The following is a 14,600-nucleotide window of genomic DNA, read 5'->3' as shown; positions in this document are numbered from 1 at the left end:
TGTGTGAGACACCTGAACTCAGAGTACCTCACTCTGGAAAAAAAAAAAAACAGGAAAGGAAAGGAAAGAGAAAGGCATTTCTACTGCAGGCCCAGCGCTTGGCTACAACGCTCTCAACCATCCCAAGGAGGAGCCTGTTCTACTCCATTGAACATAAGGAATGTTTAGGCTCCCCAGCTGATGCTCATCTTCAAGATACAATTAACTACACCTCTATCCATTTGTCTGCACATGAATTCTGCATCTGTAAAATGAGGCTATGACATCTTTACTGCATAGGGCTGTTGTGAAGATGAGTTGATGAAAGACTGTAAGGTGCACCAATAATAATACATTCTGCATGTTAGCTTGGGCAAGATTTTCATGGATTCTGTATCTGAGTTGCCTCGCAAGCAAAATGGCATTGCTAACACAGTATCTACGCAGCCTTGAACTGCACTGGGATCCTGGAGTGGGAGATTATGATAGAAGAAAGATATATATTTCATTAACACTAAAATTTCTTCCTGGTACAGAACTTTTTAAATGGTAAAGTAGTCCCTTTGTCACAGAAGTCTCTTGTTAATAGAAGCTCTTTTCAATGGTGGGGTCTTTGTTAATTGAAGCTTGGAACTGCTTATAACAAGAATTGATTTACAGTTAATCATGCAGCTTGTACAATTGATGGACATGGTCATATAATTTCAATTATATCAGTAACATCATGGCAATAGAGTTGTAAGAGCTTGAAAACTTGTGACATGCTTCAGACAGACCAGACCATTAACACGCAAGGGAGCTATGCACATTAATTACAGCTGAAAATGCATCCTATTACACCCTCTGTGTCAGTCCTCTCTATGTTCCCCAGCCCCAGTCAAGCATGGAGCTCATTGCTCACTGACAGCTCTTAGACATGCTAACACCAGGTTTTTGACTAAATCCAAGACATAAAAGATGTCAGTCAATAAGAGCTTGGAAACATGGTTTGCAAAGCTTACATTCCCAGCTATGATTGGGTACTAATGAGTAGCAGAGTAAGATTTGTAACCAACAAAATGGTTGCTTACACAGTTAATGTACTGGCTAGCAGTCTACACCTGTATTTTTCTAGTCATTCCAGAACATGACATGTCAGATAATGGACTATTAGTATATCTGACTTGGAGAAAATCTTTCACAGCAAGAATGTGTTCTTCAGCTTAGATAGCAGGTGTTTGATCAAAAATATTCTCTCAAGCATTGACAGCTGTATATTTCCAGAAAGCAGAATTGCTTCTATTTTTTTGTAAGTTGCAGGTAAAGCTGACAAAGGGAATTCTATGTTAAGAATACAGAAAAAGAGTAATGTGCATTATAAAAAAAAAAAAAAAGCTTCTAACAGATATTGTAATCCAATTTTAGTTTAAATTTAAAATCTAATCTGTCAAAATTTTCTGATTTAATATCTTAATTCATTTTGCTGTGAGCAGGAGGCTCTGCTCACTAGCTCCAGAGATTTTCAGCAACTTTACAGTACCATACATTTTTGATAATGTTTCAGATGCAGGAAAAATGAGCACATAGATGACAGAGTATAATGTATGGCAGGAAAAAGTTTTATTGCTGTGATCATATCTAGCCACTGAGACAGTTACCTAAATAACTTCATAGTACACTTTGCAAAGACTCAGCAGGCTATAGAAGTTACACGATTCTGTTGATAATCAACGAACTACTAGCACCAATTAATGGCATCTCTGCTTATTATTTTTTTTCATTTTCTTAAATATAGTATTAAGTGTTCTTACTGTGCCCCACTTTCTGAGATGTTCTTGCTTGTACCTACAACTCTACAACACGTGTGAGCTCACATAGTCATGGGGATGCACAACTGCTAGATGATTTGGAGGAAAACAGGATAAGGAACCAAGGAGGGGGATTTAGGGATGGAGGTCAGTGCTCCTCTATTCACTGAGGTTTGCAGAAGCCATATCTGGAGGTATTTTCTAACTGGCAGCACCAATTTCCATAATTACTGATCCCTGCTGCTCATTCCAAAACGCACTGCACCGACTCTCCCTTTCTTCTGGCAGGCTGTTTGTCAGCTGCTGCTGTTCCTAAGCCAGTTCAGTGAGCAAAAGCCCCGCTGTCAGTGCAGCAGAGAAACAGTGCCAGCACGGGGTGGCCTGGCTGGGAGGAACCAGCAAAATGACGGGGCTCAGGGCTCCTCCTCAAATCTCCCCAGCTGATGACAGTGCTGCCTGCAGATTCTGTGTTCTCCATCACTCCCCTCCTCCTCCTGCCATGTCCACATACTTTGAATCACACACTTTTTTTCAGTTGCTTTGATAGGGAAAATCCCCCCACATCTGAACGGAGACGTTAAAGCACCTTCATATTGTTTCAGACCTTTTACAGAGACAACAGAAAATAGAGACCAAAAAGTCCCCATGGATCCACTCCATGTGGTCCAGTTGCTCCATCTTTCCAACTGCTTCTGTGAATGGAGGGAAGGGAGCTCTGAGACTCAACTACTAAATTTGTTCTGAGATTCTTTATTGACAGAGCACTTTATAATTATTCTTTCAAGTTATAATGACACTTGGTCAGATTATTACATGAGCTCTGATCATTTAGTATTAAAAATGAAACCCAGTGAAGGTGTTCCTTTTTTAGAGTTAGAAAAATTAAATAACTTTTTTCATCTGTCTTTATCAAAACCAATTACATCTATTTTTTGCAATTTTGTGGATAAATTGGGAGCAGAAATGCAGCACAATTATTAAAAAGAGAAAATTAGTTGATAAAGAGAAAAGTAAGTCAATTAACCTTTTTTTTTCTTCCCCCCCCCCTCCCCCCCCCAAAGTATCATATATTTGTAACCTTCTGCATGCTGAGGTAAGCACAGCTTCTTCCTTTTGACTCTTGGTGGAGCTGGCATTGGTTTGATTGCAGCTACAGAGTTCAATCAGGAGTCACAATTAATATCCTTCAGTGTGATTACAGTGCCTCTTTTGCTTGGACATTTGACTGAGCTCTAATTCCATTCAATTTTTTATGGATTGAAAGGGAAAACGGAGAGCTCTTACAGTTTTCACTTCACAAAATAACAGTACAAAATGCAGTGGCTCTTCTTGTAAAACTCTAGTTTGAGTTTCTACAGAATTTTATCTTCTGAAATCTAAATTCAGATAAACTGCAAGCACAACTCGGGAAAACCTAGTAGTCATCAAAACTAAAGAAAACTACAGATAGTTTATAGCACTTCATATGAATCCAGATTCTCTTGAAAGCTTCATGAACTTGAGGAGCTCAGCAAAGAATGTAGTGTATATTTTTCACTCGATGCCTGAATCACTGTCTGGGTGAAATTAATAGCTATGCAGCAGAGAAGGTATTCATCTATGCAAACAGGAATTCAAATCAACATATTGTTGATATGTTTGCTTTTGTCTGGCTTCATACTTTTAAATTCCATCTGAGAGCACAAGATCATGGTAATTAAGGGTGTAAAGCACCTCAGCAGATCTGCTGTCTGCCTCCCACGCTGAGATAGGATCACATTTATTGTCAGCTTTCCTAGAAGATGCTTGTTTCACCTGTTTTAAAAACTTCCAGAGAAGTTTCTTCTTCCTGCATCTTGCATAAAATTCCATTTAATACACCCCAGAATTAGATTTGCCTTTTTTTTTGCAACAGTGACATATTGTTGATTCATATGCAGTCTGTGGTAGAACAGCTCCTCTTCTGCAGTGCTTTTGCCTTGCTTGTAGTTCCCTGTTTTGTATTTGTGCGTTTGATTTCTCCTTCTAAATGCAGTTCTTGGCACTTGTCTATTGAATTTCATCCTGTCTATTGATCTCTAGCTATCCAAGTCATTTTGAATACTGATCTCCTCCAGTAAAGTGGTGCAACTCCCCCAATTTCACACCATCCCCACATCTCATCTCAAATAGGTACCCTGTTTTGTCATCAAAGCAATTAACCAAGTTGTTCTGTGAAAAGTCAAACAAATGAAGCCTGCATTCCTATGGACTGCTGTTCCACATCCAACTCATCACAATACCCTCAGGTAAATACAGGCAAAGATGACTTAACCACTGGAACAAAACTCAGTGTAACTACTTGGCACACATGAAATGTCTTCTGACCACCTGTGTTCTTGGAAGTGAGTTAAGACTCTGGAAGATAAATAGCTGTAAGAGACATTCAGTTTAGATTTTATATACTGTTCATTATTTAAATTTCTCAAGTTTGTACTTCTTTATAGTGCAGAACTTCAAAGGTCATTTTAATTGCACTCTTATTTATAAATTGCCTACTTGACCATGAAGTGCCACTCACAGCAGATCAAATGTGAGATTCTCTCTCTGTCTGCCTTTGTTTTATGGAAAAGAATGATAAGTGATTTACTCTCTGTAGAATGCTTTACAAATGAGCTGTTATATAAGCGATCAGGAGAAAGATTTTTTTTATCTGGAATTATTTTCCATAGAGAACAAATAGGTTGTTTTCCTAACTACTAACATAAGCATGTATGGGCCAGATTCTCAGTTGGAGTAAATTAACAGAGTCAATATTGATTTACACCAGATGCAAATATTTTCCCTGTAATATTTTGTCTTGTACTGTAATTTTCTCTATTACAAACCCTAATTTCTTCTCCCTGAACTCAGATTCTGAACTGCTATAATTCCCACATCTGTTTATTGTCTTTCTGGTTTGTATTCCTTTACCTGGGTTTATTAACATACTATACTTTTATCCCCCATTCAACAGTATGTGCACTGCATGTTTAATATCTCATTTATAGTCCATGTTTGCTTTCCGGGATACTGTTTTGTTGAAAATCAATAAAAAGGCAATTTAGGAAAAAAAAAAGTGATTTTCTCCTAAGTCTAGTTGAAGAAACTGCCAATAATTAACAAGGGAGACCAATCCGGCCGCCTGTAAGCATGCAGATTTCTTACTGACTTCAGTAGGATTTAGTGGGGTACGTAGACTCCCGAGTATTAATCTGTTGTTATAGCTGGGAACTGGGCCTCTCTAATAAAATTACGCTTAGCTCTGTGCAAATCTGTTCAGCTTCGGTAAAAAGAAAAAGGCCCCCAGCCTTCTCTCCAGATATTAAATATAGGAGTAGGATTTTGTAATACCAACTCCTAGCAGAAAGAATTCTTAAATATCCATTTTAAAGGCCTCAGATGTTTTGGTACTTGCCTGTCAAACTTCCACTTGTAGTACTTACTGAAGGCTGGACAGCTTCAAGGTAGTTACCCAAAGTCACAAAAAACTTTGGCTTGGAGGCATGCAAACGTCAGCCTGTATGTTACACATCAACAACACAGTTGATTTGAAACCTTAAATCTGTAGATTGGCAGACAGGAAAATTATATGTAGGGAAACTTGCTTAAAATTTGACTTAAGATGTGCACAGCTGTATGCAGCATTGGGGGGCTTTTTTCTTTCTTTCTTTTTTTTTTTCAGAAGCTGAAAGTCATGGATGAAAAAAATGTCTTGTTTGTTTCAGTAAGTAAACGCTATTGTGTGCTGAACAAAACCATCCTGCAGTTCTGTGTATCCCGTGCACTAAACAGAGCTCAGATAAATGCATTTTAATAATTTATTATCATGTAATTTTGGTGGAGCTTTATTATGCTTTTCATTGTTGTTGTAAATATGTAAAATGCATTTAATCAACCTTTATTAGTGAATATTTGATTAATAGCTAGCAGATGTACTTGCCCCTGTGTATACTATGTTAAATGCAATGTGCCAACGCATAATTCATTATTTTAATAACACAGAGGGCTAATAAATCAAAGGAACTCTTGAGAATGAAACAGCCAGAATTACCAAGGAGAAAGCTGTGCATTGTTTTAAAAATAACAGATCTGTGTATTGTTTCAAGTATGGTATGGACTTGATAATCAGGTACCTATAACTCCTAATACCACATTATTGTGGAAATGACCAAGGACTTGTAAACAACAGGGGTTTTTTGCCCCTTGGCCCTTCTTCTCCTAGAGAACAAAAATCAATCCCAGACCCAAAGACCTTACAAATCCAAAGAGACAAGATGGGTAAAGGGTGAGGAAAAGGAACAGCAGGTACTGATGAGCATGCAATAAGATGTCTGCAAATATCCTTTTCACTCTGTGATGTGTGTCACTGTGTAATTTCAGTCTTGCTAGTGGATTCAGGTCACAAACGTGATAGCTACCTTAAGAAACAAGAGGGGAGCAAGGAAGTTGCAGTAGATAACCAAACAGCAGAGAAGAGAGAATATTAAGTCAAAATTGGTGTAGGGAGCAGCCAGATGACGCTATTGGTGTCCATCAGTGCCTGTCTAACTTCAGCACACTGCATTGGAATGTGTGACTGATGCTAGGTTTGAGCAATCTGATATTTTCTTTAATAGGCAATCACTTTCTATCCGAACTTTTATGTTCAAAATCTTTACTTGATGTTAATCATTGACAATCTGTAGTGACAGTTGCATTACTGAAAGAGCCCTTTCGGTGACATATGTCATTCAGTTCCTGAATTTCGATGAAAAGAACTCTCCAAGTGGAATAGTTCTATGGGGAAAGTAAATACTTTGATCCAGCATTAGTCTGCTCCAAATGTGGAACCAAAGTAGAGAAAAAAGGTAATTTGCAGAAATTCTGAGACTGAGCCAAGAACTGTGCCTTGATTCTTTGAGTCCCATAACAGCATCCCCTCCCTCTTCCAAATTGTCAATTTCTAACAGAAAACATCTTATTTATAACAATATGGTGGTTTTGGGTATGTTTAATGGCAACTGCTATGAAGTACATGTAGTATAATGCATGCATCTACCAACACAGTTGTACGTGTGATTTACTGTTCTCTGATATATTTCACAGACTGCTTATTTTTGGTGACCTTGGCAATGTGTTTGATTCAATGAGGGATTATCGTATTTGGTAGGCCCTGTATGTAACTCTGTGACTTGGTTGAAAGCTTTGCAGTGATTTCCATGTGCAATTAATACATTTTGTCAGTGGCAAATGCATGCAGAAATAATATACTCTTTGAAAACTCTCCTGTGTACGTTTTATATCAAAATAGCACCTGGTAGCTGAAACCTCCTGAGATGTGTTGGATTTGAGGTGGGAATGTAGCATTAAGAACTGCTTGTATAATACAATAGTGATTTTCAGTATGGAAATAACAATTCCTTAGAAATCTGAGTAACTCAAAAGCTTAGATGTCTTTAAATCATCACCATCTTTAAATGTCTTTCTTGTACTGTGTCTTGCTCCTCCTTACAATGCAACTGAATGTCAAGTTATCCGAAGAACAAAGAAAATGACCCCCTGAAATGTGTAATGTCTTCACTCTGATATTCCTTCAAGAAATGACCCTTGTACAACTAATAGATAACAGCAGGGAGTATGGTCGTATGGATACCTTGCATAGGGCTGGCTCTGAAATGGGATTTGCGCCCTTTGAAGAAGTATCATCTAGTTAGTTCCAAATCAAAGAAGTGCCAAGATTTCTTGAAAGCCTCAGAGATCCTCTTACAATTAACTTTGCTGGAATATTTAATGTTGCTCTTTCTGACATATTCTAGTTGTATCTTTTTGACAGGTATCATTCAGCATGTAATCTAAAAGTCATAGCTACCTAAAACATTTAATTCATACTTCAAGAAAAACAAATGTTTTGACCCTATTCGTTCAGTTTTGTTTTTTTTTTTTTTTAGATGTCAGGAGATTGATATTTGTTTTTGAAGTACTTCAATTCTGTCAAATCTGTTTTCAGATATAAAATTTTTACATTTAGAAATGCTCCATCCAGTCAGCTCTAATGTGAAGTGTCTGTGAAGTTGCAAACATTTTCATCTGCCCAATATAGAAATGGACCATGACTGATAAGAGTGTTTCAGTGCTACTCCTGTCAGACTTCACAGAATTGAGACTATTAGAATGTAAACCCAAATCCTCTCCCTTTGTTTTTCAAAAACGCCCAAACTGCTCCATCCAAATAAAAAGTTGCTTTGTAGTGTTGCCTTTGATATTCTATAGAACTCCTTTTAGAACTGCAGTTCACAGTGGACCTTTAATTTCTGCTAGATATAAAAAATAAAAATAGCATTGATACCTAAACTACAAATCAAAATAAACAAACAAAGGAAAAAAAAAAAAACAAATTCTGGCTCTTTTTATCTGTTTATATTCTCACAGAGCTGTTGTTATTACAGTCACCTCTGAAACAGTAATGGATGATATCTTCATAGTGCAACAGTGTGACTGGAAATGTTATTCCCAGTTTGCTGACAGATACTCAGAAGAAAAAAAAAAAGTAGAAAAATGGTGAGGCTTATCTCACATAACTTTAGATATATGAGATATGAAAAATAGATTTCTGGTCTAAATAAGCTAGACTCCCTCTGTACACAGTAGAGAGAAGGGGACTTCTAGGGGATGATTTATCATCTTGTGGAGGTAGTCTAGACAACTCACACAAACACCCAGCTTTCAGAGAGTGATGTGGGAATCCAAGTGATTTGCATAATTAAAACAAAGTCTCCAGAACTGCAGCCCAGCAATGAAGCTATATTTCCCATCCAGTCCTCCATGCGTTCCAGCATACACCTATCGCAAGTAGTCCTAGTCACCACTTCCCAGAGAATATCATATTCTGTAACACTAGGAGCTGAGTAACTAACTCGGTGGGGGTGTTAACCAGACCAGAGGTATATATTCCAAGCTTTCTGTGTCCACACTGAAAAAAGAGCTGCACACCTCTGCCAAACATTCTCATCCATTTTGCATTTGGAGCTGTTTTACTGGCTGCATTTTCCCATGCTTTTTGAATCTTTCTTCATTAGGAGCCTCTAGCATCTGACAGGTAATTTGCTTGCCTACAGCTTCCCCTATTAACACTACCTTTGGACTGAGCACATAGGAACAAATGGAAAATGGATGTTGTGCCATTTAATGGAGTACCTGTCCCTCATCTGTTTTCAGTCTGTCATGTATCCTTCCCACCCCTTTCCTATGGCCATACTGGGGGAAGGAGAGTTGCTTACACCTGTGTGGATGTTTCTATTGCACACTGAACAGCTGTTTGTCCTAAACCAGTATGTGCTGCTTGTTATTCGAAAGGATTACTTCTGCAGATGTTCCCACCACTATGCCCTCCTGTCTTTTCCTCTGTCCCTCTCTCATACATGAACAGATTGCAGTGATTTTTATTTATTTATTTATTTATTTCCCCTCCAGAGAACTAAATCCCAAGCCAGTCCTCTGGATTTTCTTTACTTATTCGTAAGCAGCAGTTCATTCAGGCATATGGCTTTCTCTCCTTCTTCACCATTTGGACAGATGTTTTCTCTTGACTTTGTACATTCTTAATCCACAAGAGAAATGAGAAAATTTCATGATTTGTTAAGTAAAAAGAAAAAGACCATTTTTTTCTGATGCAAACTGTTTTTCAGTTGCATGTTCCTTTAATGCCATGATTTTCATATCAAGACCAGTTAATATAACAGGAACAGAAATTTCATTCTCATTACATTTGAATCCCAGTGTGATAAGTGCTGTGCAAACATGCAACAAGAATGATTCTCCCCTGCCTGAAATAGCTTCCATACATGAAAGGATGGCAGGTAAGTGAAACAGTCAGATGAGAGGATTCAAAGCAGTGATGAGACTTTTGTGCTCCACATATTAAGCAGTGGTCAGAGCACCCCCATTGCATAATTATGATGATTGGTTTACAGGTAAATGAGAGGTAAGAAGTTATTAGCAATAATTGTCTGATTAATGGCAGGCAGAAAATGCTGAAGGTATATTTAAACAATCATACTAAAACCTTCAAAATTATTTCTGGGCCATTTGAAGGTCAACATTAGCATTAGCTTTTAAAAAATTCAGATTCCAGTGTATGCCTCTGTTCTTGTGGAAAGAGGAATGTTAATATATGCCCTGCCTGTGTGAAAATACACTGTCCTGAAATTATGCTATTATTATTTCCTCTTAATTTCTTCTTAGAATAGACTCTCAAACTGGACATAGCATGAAAAGATGTATATGTATGCATGCATATGTTCCCCCCAAGTAAAATGAAGCCCTAACATGAGAATGTTTCACGAGCAAGTAGCAAGATGAGAGCTGAGTGTCCATGCACATGTGCAGGGCTTTTTATGTGGTGTTGGCTGTCTCTGATAAACTTAAAAATGAATGAAAGAATCTGTCTCTAAACCCTTCGTTCTTCACTACCCGCTATATAGCTCTTCCTAAATTAATGATTACAACCAAGATTTTAATATGATAGCCTTGTCTTTCTCACCGTAAGCATCCCACACACATTCACACCTCCCACTGTGACAGCTGAAGGAGCAAGAATGAGCACAGCCCCAGTGTAAGCAAAATCAAAGAGATTTATTCAAGGGTTATACGGTTTTTGACGCAAAAAACTTTTCTTGTGACAATGGGCTGTTGGATAACATTCAGGGTGATCTTCCCTGAGCCTCATTAAGCTGTCTTCAGTAGTTAGGTTTAAAATGAGAGGCTGGTGGCTTCCTAGATGTCTGAAAGAAAAAGGATGAGATTCATCTCTGCTTGCAGTTCTTTTATGGCTGAGTAAAGTGCCCTGACTGATATTCAGAGTGACTGAATACAGAGTGAAGAATGCTGGCTCCAGTGAAGTCTACACAAGAGATATAAACTCTGCTGAATTAGCTCTTCAAATATTTTGAAACCCTGCTGTATTAATAGGCTTATTTTTCAGCATGACCCTGAACAGACCCAAAAGACTATTGGTGTGTTTGAGGCACACAGTAAAAGAGATGAAAAGTTTAACTTTTTCTGGGTACTAGAATCAACGGGGTCGCTGCTGTGACCTTCAGATCTGGCTAGGAATAAGAGCTTTATCCTATAATGAGATCTTATTTTATGGGTGGGAAGGAGGAAAAGCTTGTGCAGGGTGAACTTAGGTGGTCTGTGGGATTCACAGCACTTGGGCTGTGTGAAGGATGAACCCTGAGAACTGAATTTTTCTGTCTTTGCTTCTGAAAAGCATCTAGAATAGACAGGGTCATGAAGGGTGACATTTAGCCAACATTGCCAAGACCCAACCATTGCCAGATTCTCATCTCTTGAAATGACTGAGACAGTGGAGCTGAAGGAAATACATGTCCCAGGATGTTAGAGGTCTCCTGCTTTTAAATGCTACAAACACAGTGTCTGTTTCAGAAACAGGATTCCAAGAACAGGTGAAAATCTTGAATATACAGGGAGAGTGGGGAGGCAGCCTGCTGGCCACAGGCCTAAAGAAGAGCAACAGCACCTGGAACTTCACAGAATTAGCCCCACAGCTGGACAGAAATTAGTATCCCTTATTAGTATCCCTTATATTTGGTGTTGCCTTTCTGCCTGGGTGAGAGATTTTTCTTTGGATATTCCTAATATCATTACACTCCCTGAATTTGCCATCTCCCAAATGCCCTTCCCATAGTCTGAGTGTAAAAGGTGTGGGGTTGGAGCTTTGGGCCAGGAAAAATTCTTCAGCATTTTATTTTGAGTATTTGAAGTCAGTGTGGTTGTTTAAGCTTTCTGTGTTATCTGCAATTCAGCTCCTCTGTTTTCACTGTTCGTGGTATGTACTGAAAGTAGTAAGAACTTCAAATATTAATTAAACAGCCTGGTGCAGGTGTCTGTCTAGGGTAACCCCACTGAACTTGGCTGAATATGCCTCACTTGCATTGTGGATGAATGATGGATTCGGAAGCACAAAAATTCTTCTCAAAAGAATTACTCTCATCCTCCAAATGTTATTTATTTGGATTGGAATGGGTCTTTTCAGCTTTAGTGATATTCATCAAAACCCTGCTTTGTGATACAATATTGCTCTTTTATTAAGCCATAATGCTAGTAGATTGTTTTAAGCCTTATGCTGTGAATCTCTTGCAAATGAAATGCTGCAACAGGAATATCTGCACGATAAGGAAATTGGAGGATGTTTTTCTGCACAACTTTATCATTCCGATGGTCTGGAGGATCTGAATGATTGAAAGCCAACACGTAAATAAAGCCATATCTATTACATACCCAAATGTTGGTGAAGTACTGAGTGGTGGGGAGGAATGTTTAAATGATCATGTGAAGCTAAACAGTGCTGCATGGACTTGAGTGACTGAAATGACATTTTAATCAAATCTGACAGCTCTATTGCATTATAATTATAAACTGCCAGAGGCACTTTTTAGACTATCAGTACTTTTGGGATAGCTTGCATCTAAATTAAAATTGAACTTCAAAGCAGTTTGATGGGGATGCGTTTCCAAGGAGTTTCAAAAATGTGAAAGACACTAACTGATTAGCATTACGCACTGTACCAGCTGGTTGCTACTGTAAAAAAATAAAATAAAAAATAACAGCCATGCTGATAATCAGAAACCACTATCTTGAATCCTATTAATTTTCTTTTGAATTATTTGGGGGAGGGAAGAGGGGGGATCGTTACAGTCGTGTACTTCCTTTCAAATGTTTATTTAGTTTCTCTGCAAAGAGACAAAAACTGGGAGGAAGAGAGAGAAATCTGGAAGATCTCCAAGGGTTAGCTCACTAGCAATCTGTTTAGATGTCCTCTTCTCAACCGAGCCCTGCTCTGCTAAATATTTATGGCAATGTTTAACAAATAAATCTCACCCACCTCTCCATTTACAGTAAAACAGAAGAGTGAAATGCTTTAAGGGAGGATTACCCCTTTTTTATCATGAGAGGGAATGAAATTCCATGAACATATTTTAATTTCTGGAAAATCTGAAGTCTAGAACTGCAAACATCTGTCCGTCCACATTACAGATGTTCTGCCTGAAGCTTCTGTTCTGATCCCATCTCTAGACAACAACTACAAAAAGGAGTTCACAGCTCTTCTGTGTTTTCTCTTTCTTGTCATATTGTATAACCACTAATTGGAAGCTACAGATATTCTCAGGACTAGGTCCTGTCTTCAGATACATGCGTGCATCGCTTGGCGCATTGTAAAAGTCAGCCAGTCCCTCAGCCACAAGCTGAATTGCAATGAATTGCAAGGCAGGCTGTGTGCTGTGAGGAGGTAACAGGACCCTGATTTACTTAAGCGTTTAGGTATCTAAATCCAGTTGATGGAACTCTACTGATTTCAGACAGAGGTTAAATTTTCGGAATATCTATGTGCATATATGCCAGTTTCCCATCAGCTCCTGCCCTTTGACATTAACCATTCTATAATGAAGAATAGAATTTTTGGTTTAATTGTTTTCATTTTGCTTCCACCCATTTTTGGATTCACTCAGCTTCAAATATTTTAAGGGGTGCCATGGTAAGAAAGAGCACAGTGTGTCGTCATACCAGCAGTCTCTGTTCAGTAATGGCTAAGGCTGGACTCTTCTGGAGAGTACTATGAAATTGCTATGAGATAGATGGAATATTTTTTCCATACTGGCCCCAAATGTCTGGTAAGTAGATGGAGCACTTACAGGAGAACTTATAGATCTTTAAATTTCATTGAGTTTTATGACTGTAGGTGAAAGAAATGTCAGTTATATAATTCAGGAATGTGCAGTTAGACTTCTATATTTCCAATACTGTCGGTATCTGTGAGCCCTTTCAAGATTTGTCTTAGGATACTGGATTTATGTGGATGCCTCCACAGTTTTCTGCCCACCTACAGTGCCAATCTGTATAAATTTGGTGTATGCAGAATCTATGTAAACAACTAGTGCCAAGGAATTTGAAGCTTACTTACCATTAGTCCAAACTTTGAAAAATAGAAAACTTCTAGCAAAAGTATCTAACCTTTTCTGTTCTGATGCATTGGTTTCCACCCTACTAAATACTGTGTTAAGAATAACTCTGGTAAATATGCAGTGTTTCTTTCATATTTCATTATTATTACATTATTGCTGTGGATAACTTCGGATGTTTGTTTATATTCATGGTAATTTATTTATGACTCGATTTACTGATAGTGCATGTAGTTAATAGCATATGGAAACTCTTTCCATAGATTCAAACCTGTTACATGAAAGCATACTTCAGGACTGCATCATCCCTATTTTTTAAGCCAGAGCATTCATTTTCACAGAATTAGTTTGGGGAGTTTCTCAGGGAAAGAGAGAGAGTCAGAAAACAATGCATCATTCATGAATCATTTTCTCAGAAACTACTTACTGTTTTGCAAGAAAATGTTGACAATTCATTCAGGGTCTCCCTCAGTCATGATGCACTTCCTTTTCCTCAGTCCAAATGGACATGCAAAAGTATGCAAGTAAGATAGGACAAATTTGGCCATCACTGTAACTGCACATATGGACCAGGTATTGCAAGCAAACATGTTAGTTTGAATAACTGTAAGCAAAATCTGGGCTCCTTCAAGCTGCAAACCTGTGATGGCTGGGTAGTGAGAGCTTGATACCACAAACTCAAATTTCAGCAGCAGCTTTGTTAGCTTTAATTGCAAGTTAGAATGCCGAGCACTTGAACCGGAAAGGTTAAACATACATGCATAACTTTCCTAACACTGACTGGTTCCCCTGCCTTGGCCCTTGCTGGCCGTACACACTTGTCCTGTTAGATGGCAGGTGATGAGAACACCTGGTAGTGTCACCATCCAGTGCCCAT

The 14,600-nt window shown here is 38.3% G+C and overlaps 1 long non-coding RNA gene across 11 annotated transcripts in view; it reads left to right on the top strand.

Annotated features, from left to right (window-relative positions):
• The window catches only part of LOC310883694, a 266,073-nt gene that overhangs the window by 82,451 nt on the left and 169,022 nt on the right, over positions 1-14,600 (top strand). The gene's annotated exons all lie outside the window — the stretch shown is intronic.

This window comes from Anser anser (genome assembly GCF_964211835.1).
Source record: "Anser anser genome assembly, chromosome: 18".
Lineage (NCBI taxonomy): Eukaryota > Metazoa > Chordata > Aves > Anseriformes > Anatidae > Anser > Anser anser.
This window is presented reverse-complemented; position numbering and strand designations above follow the sequence as displayed.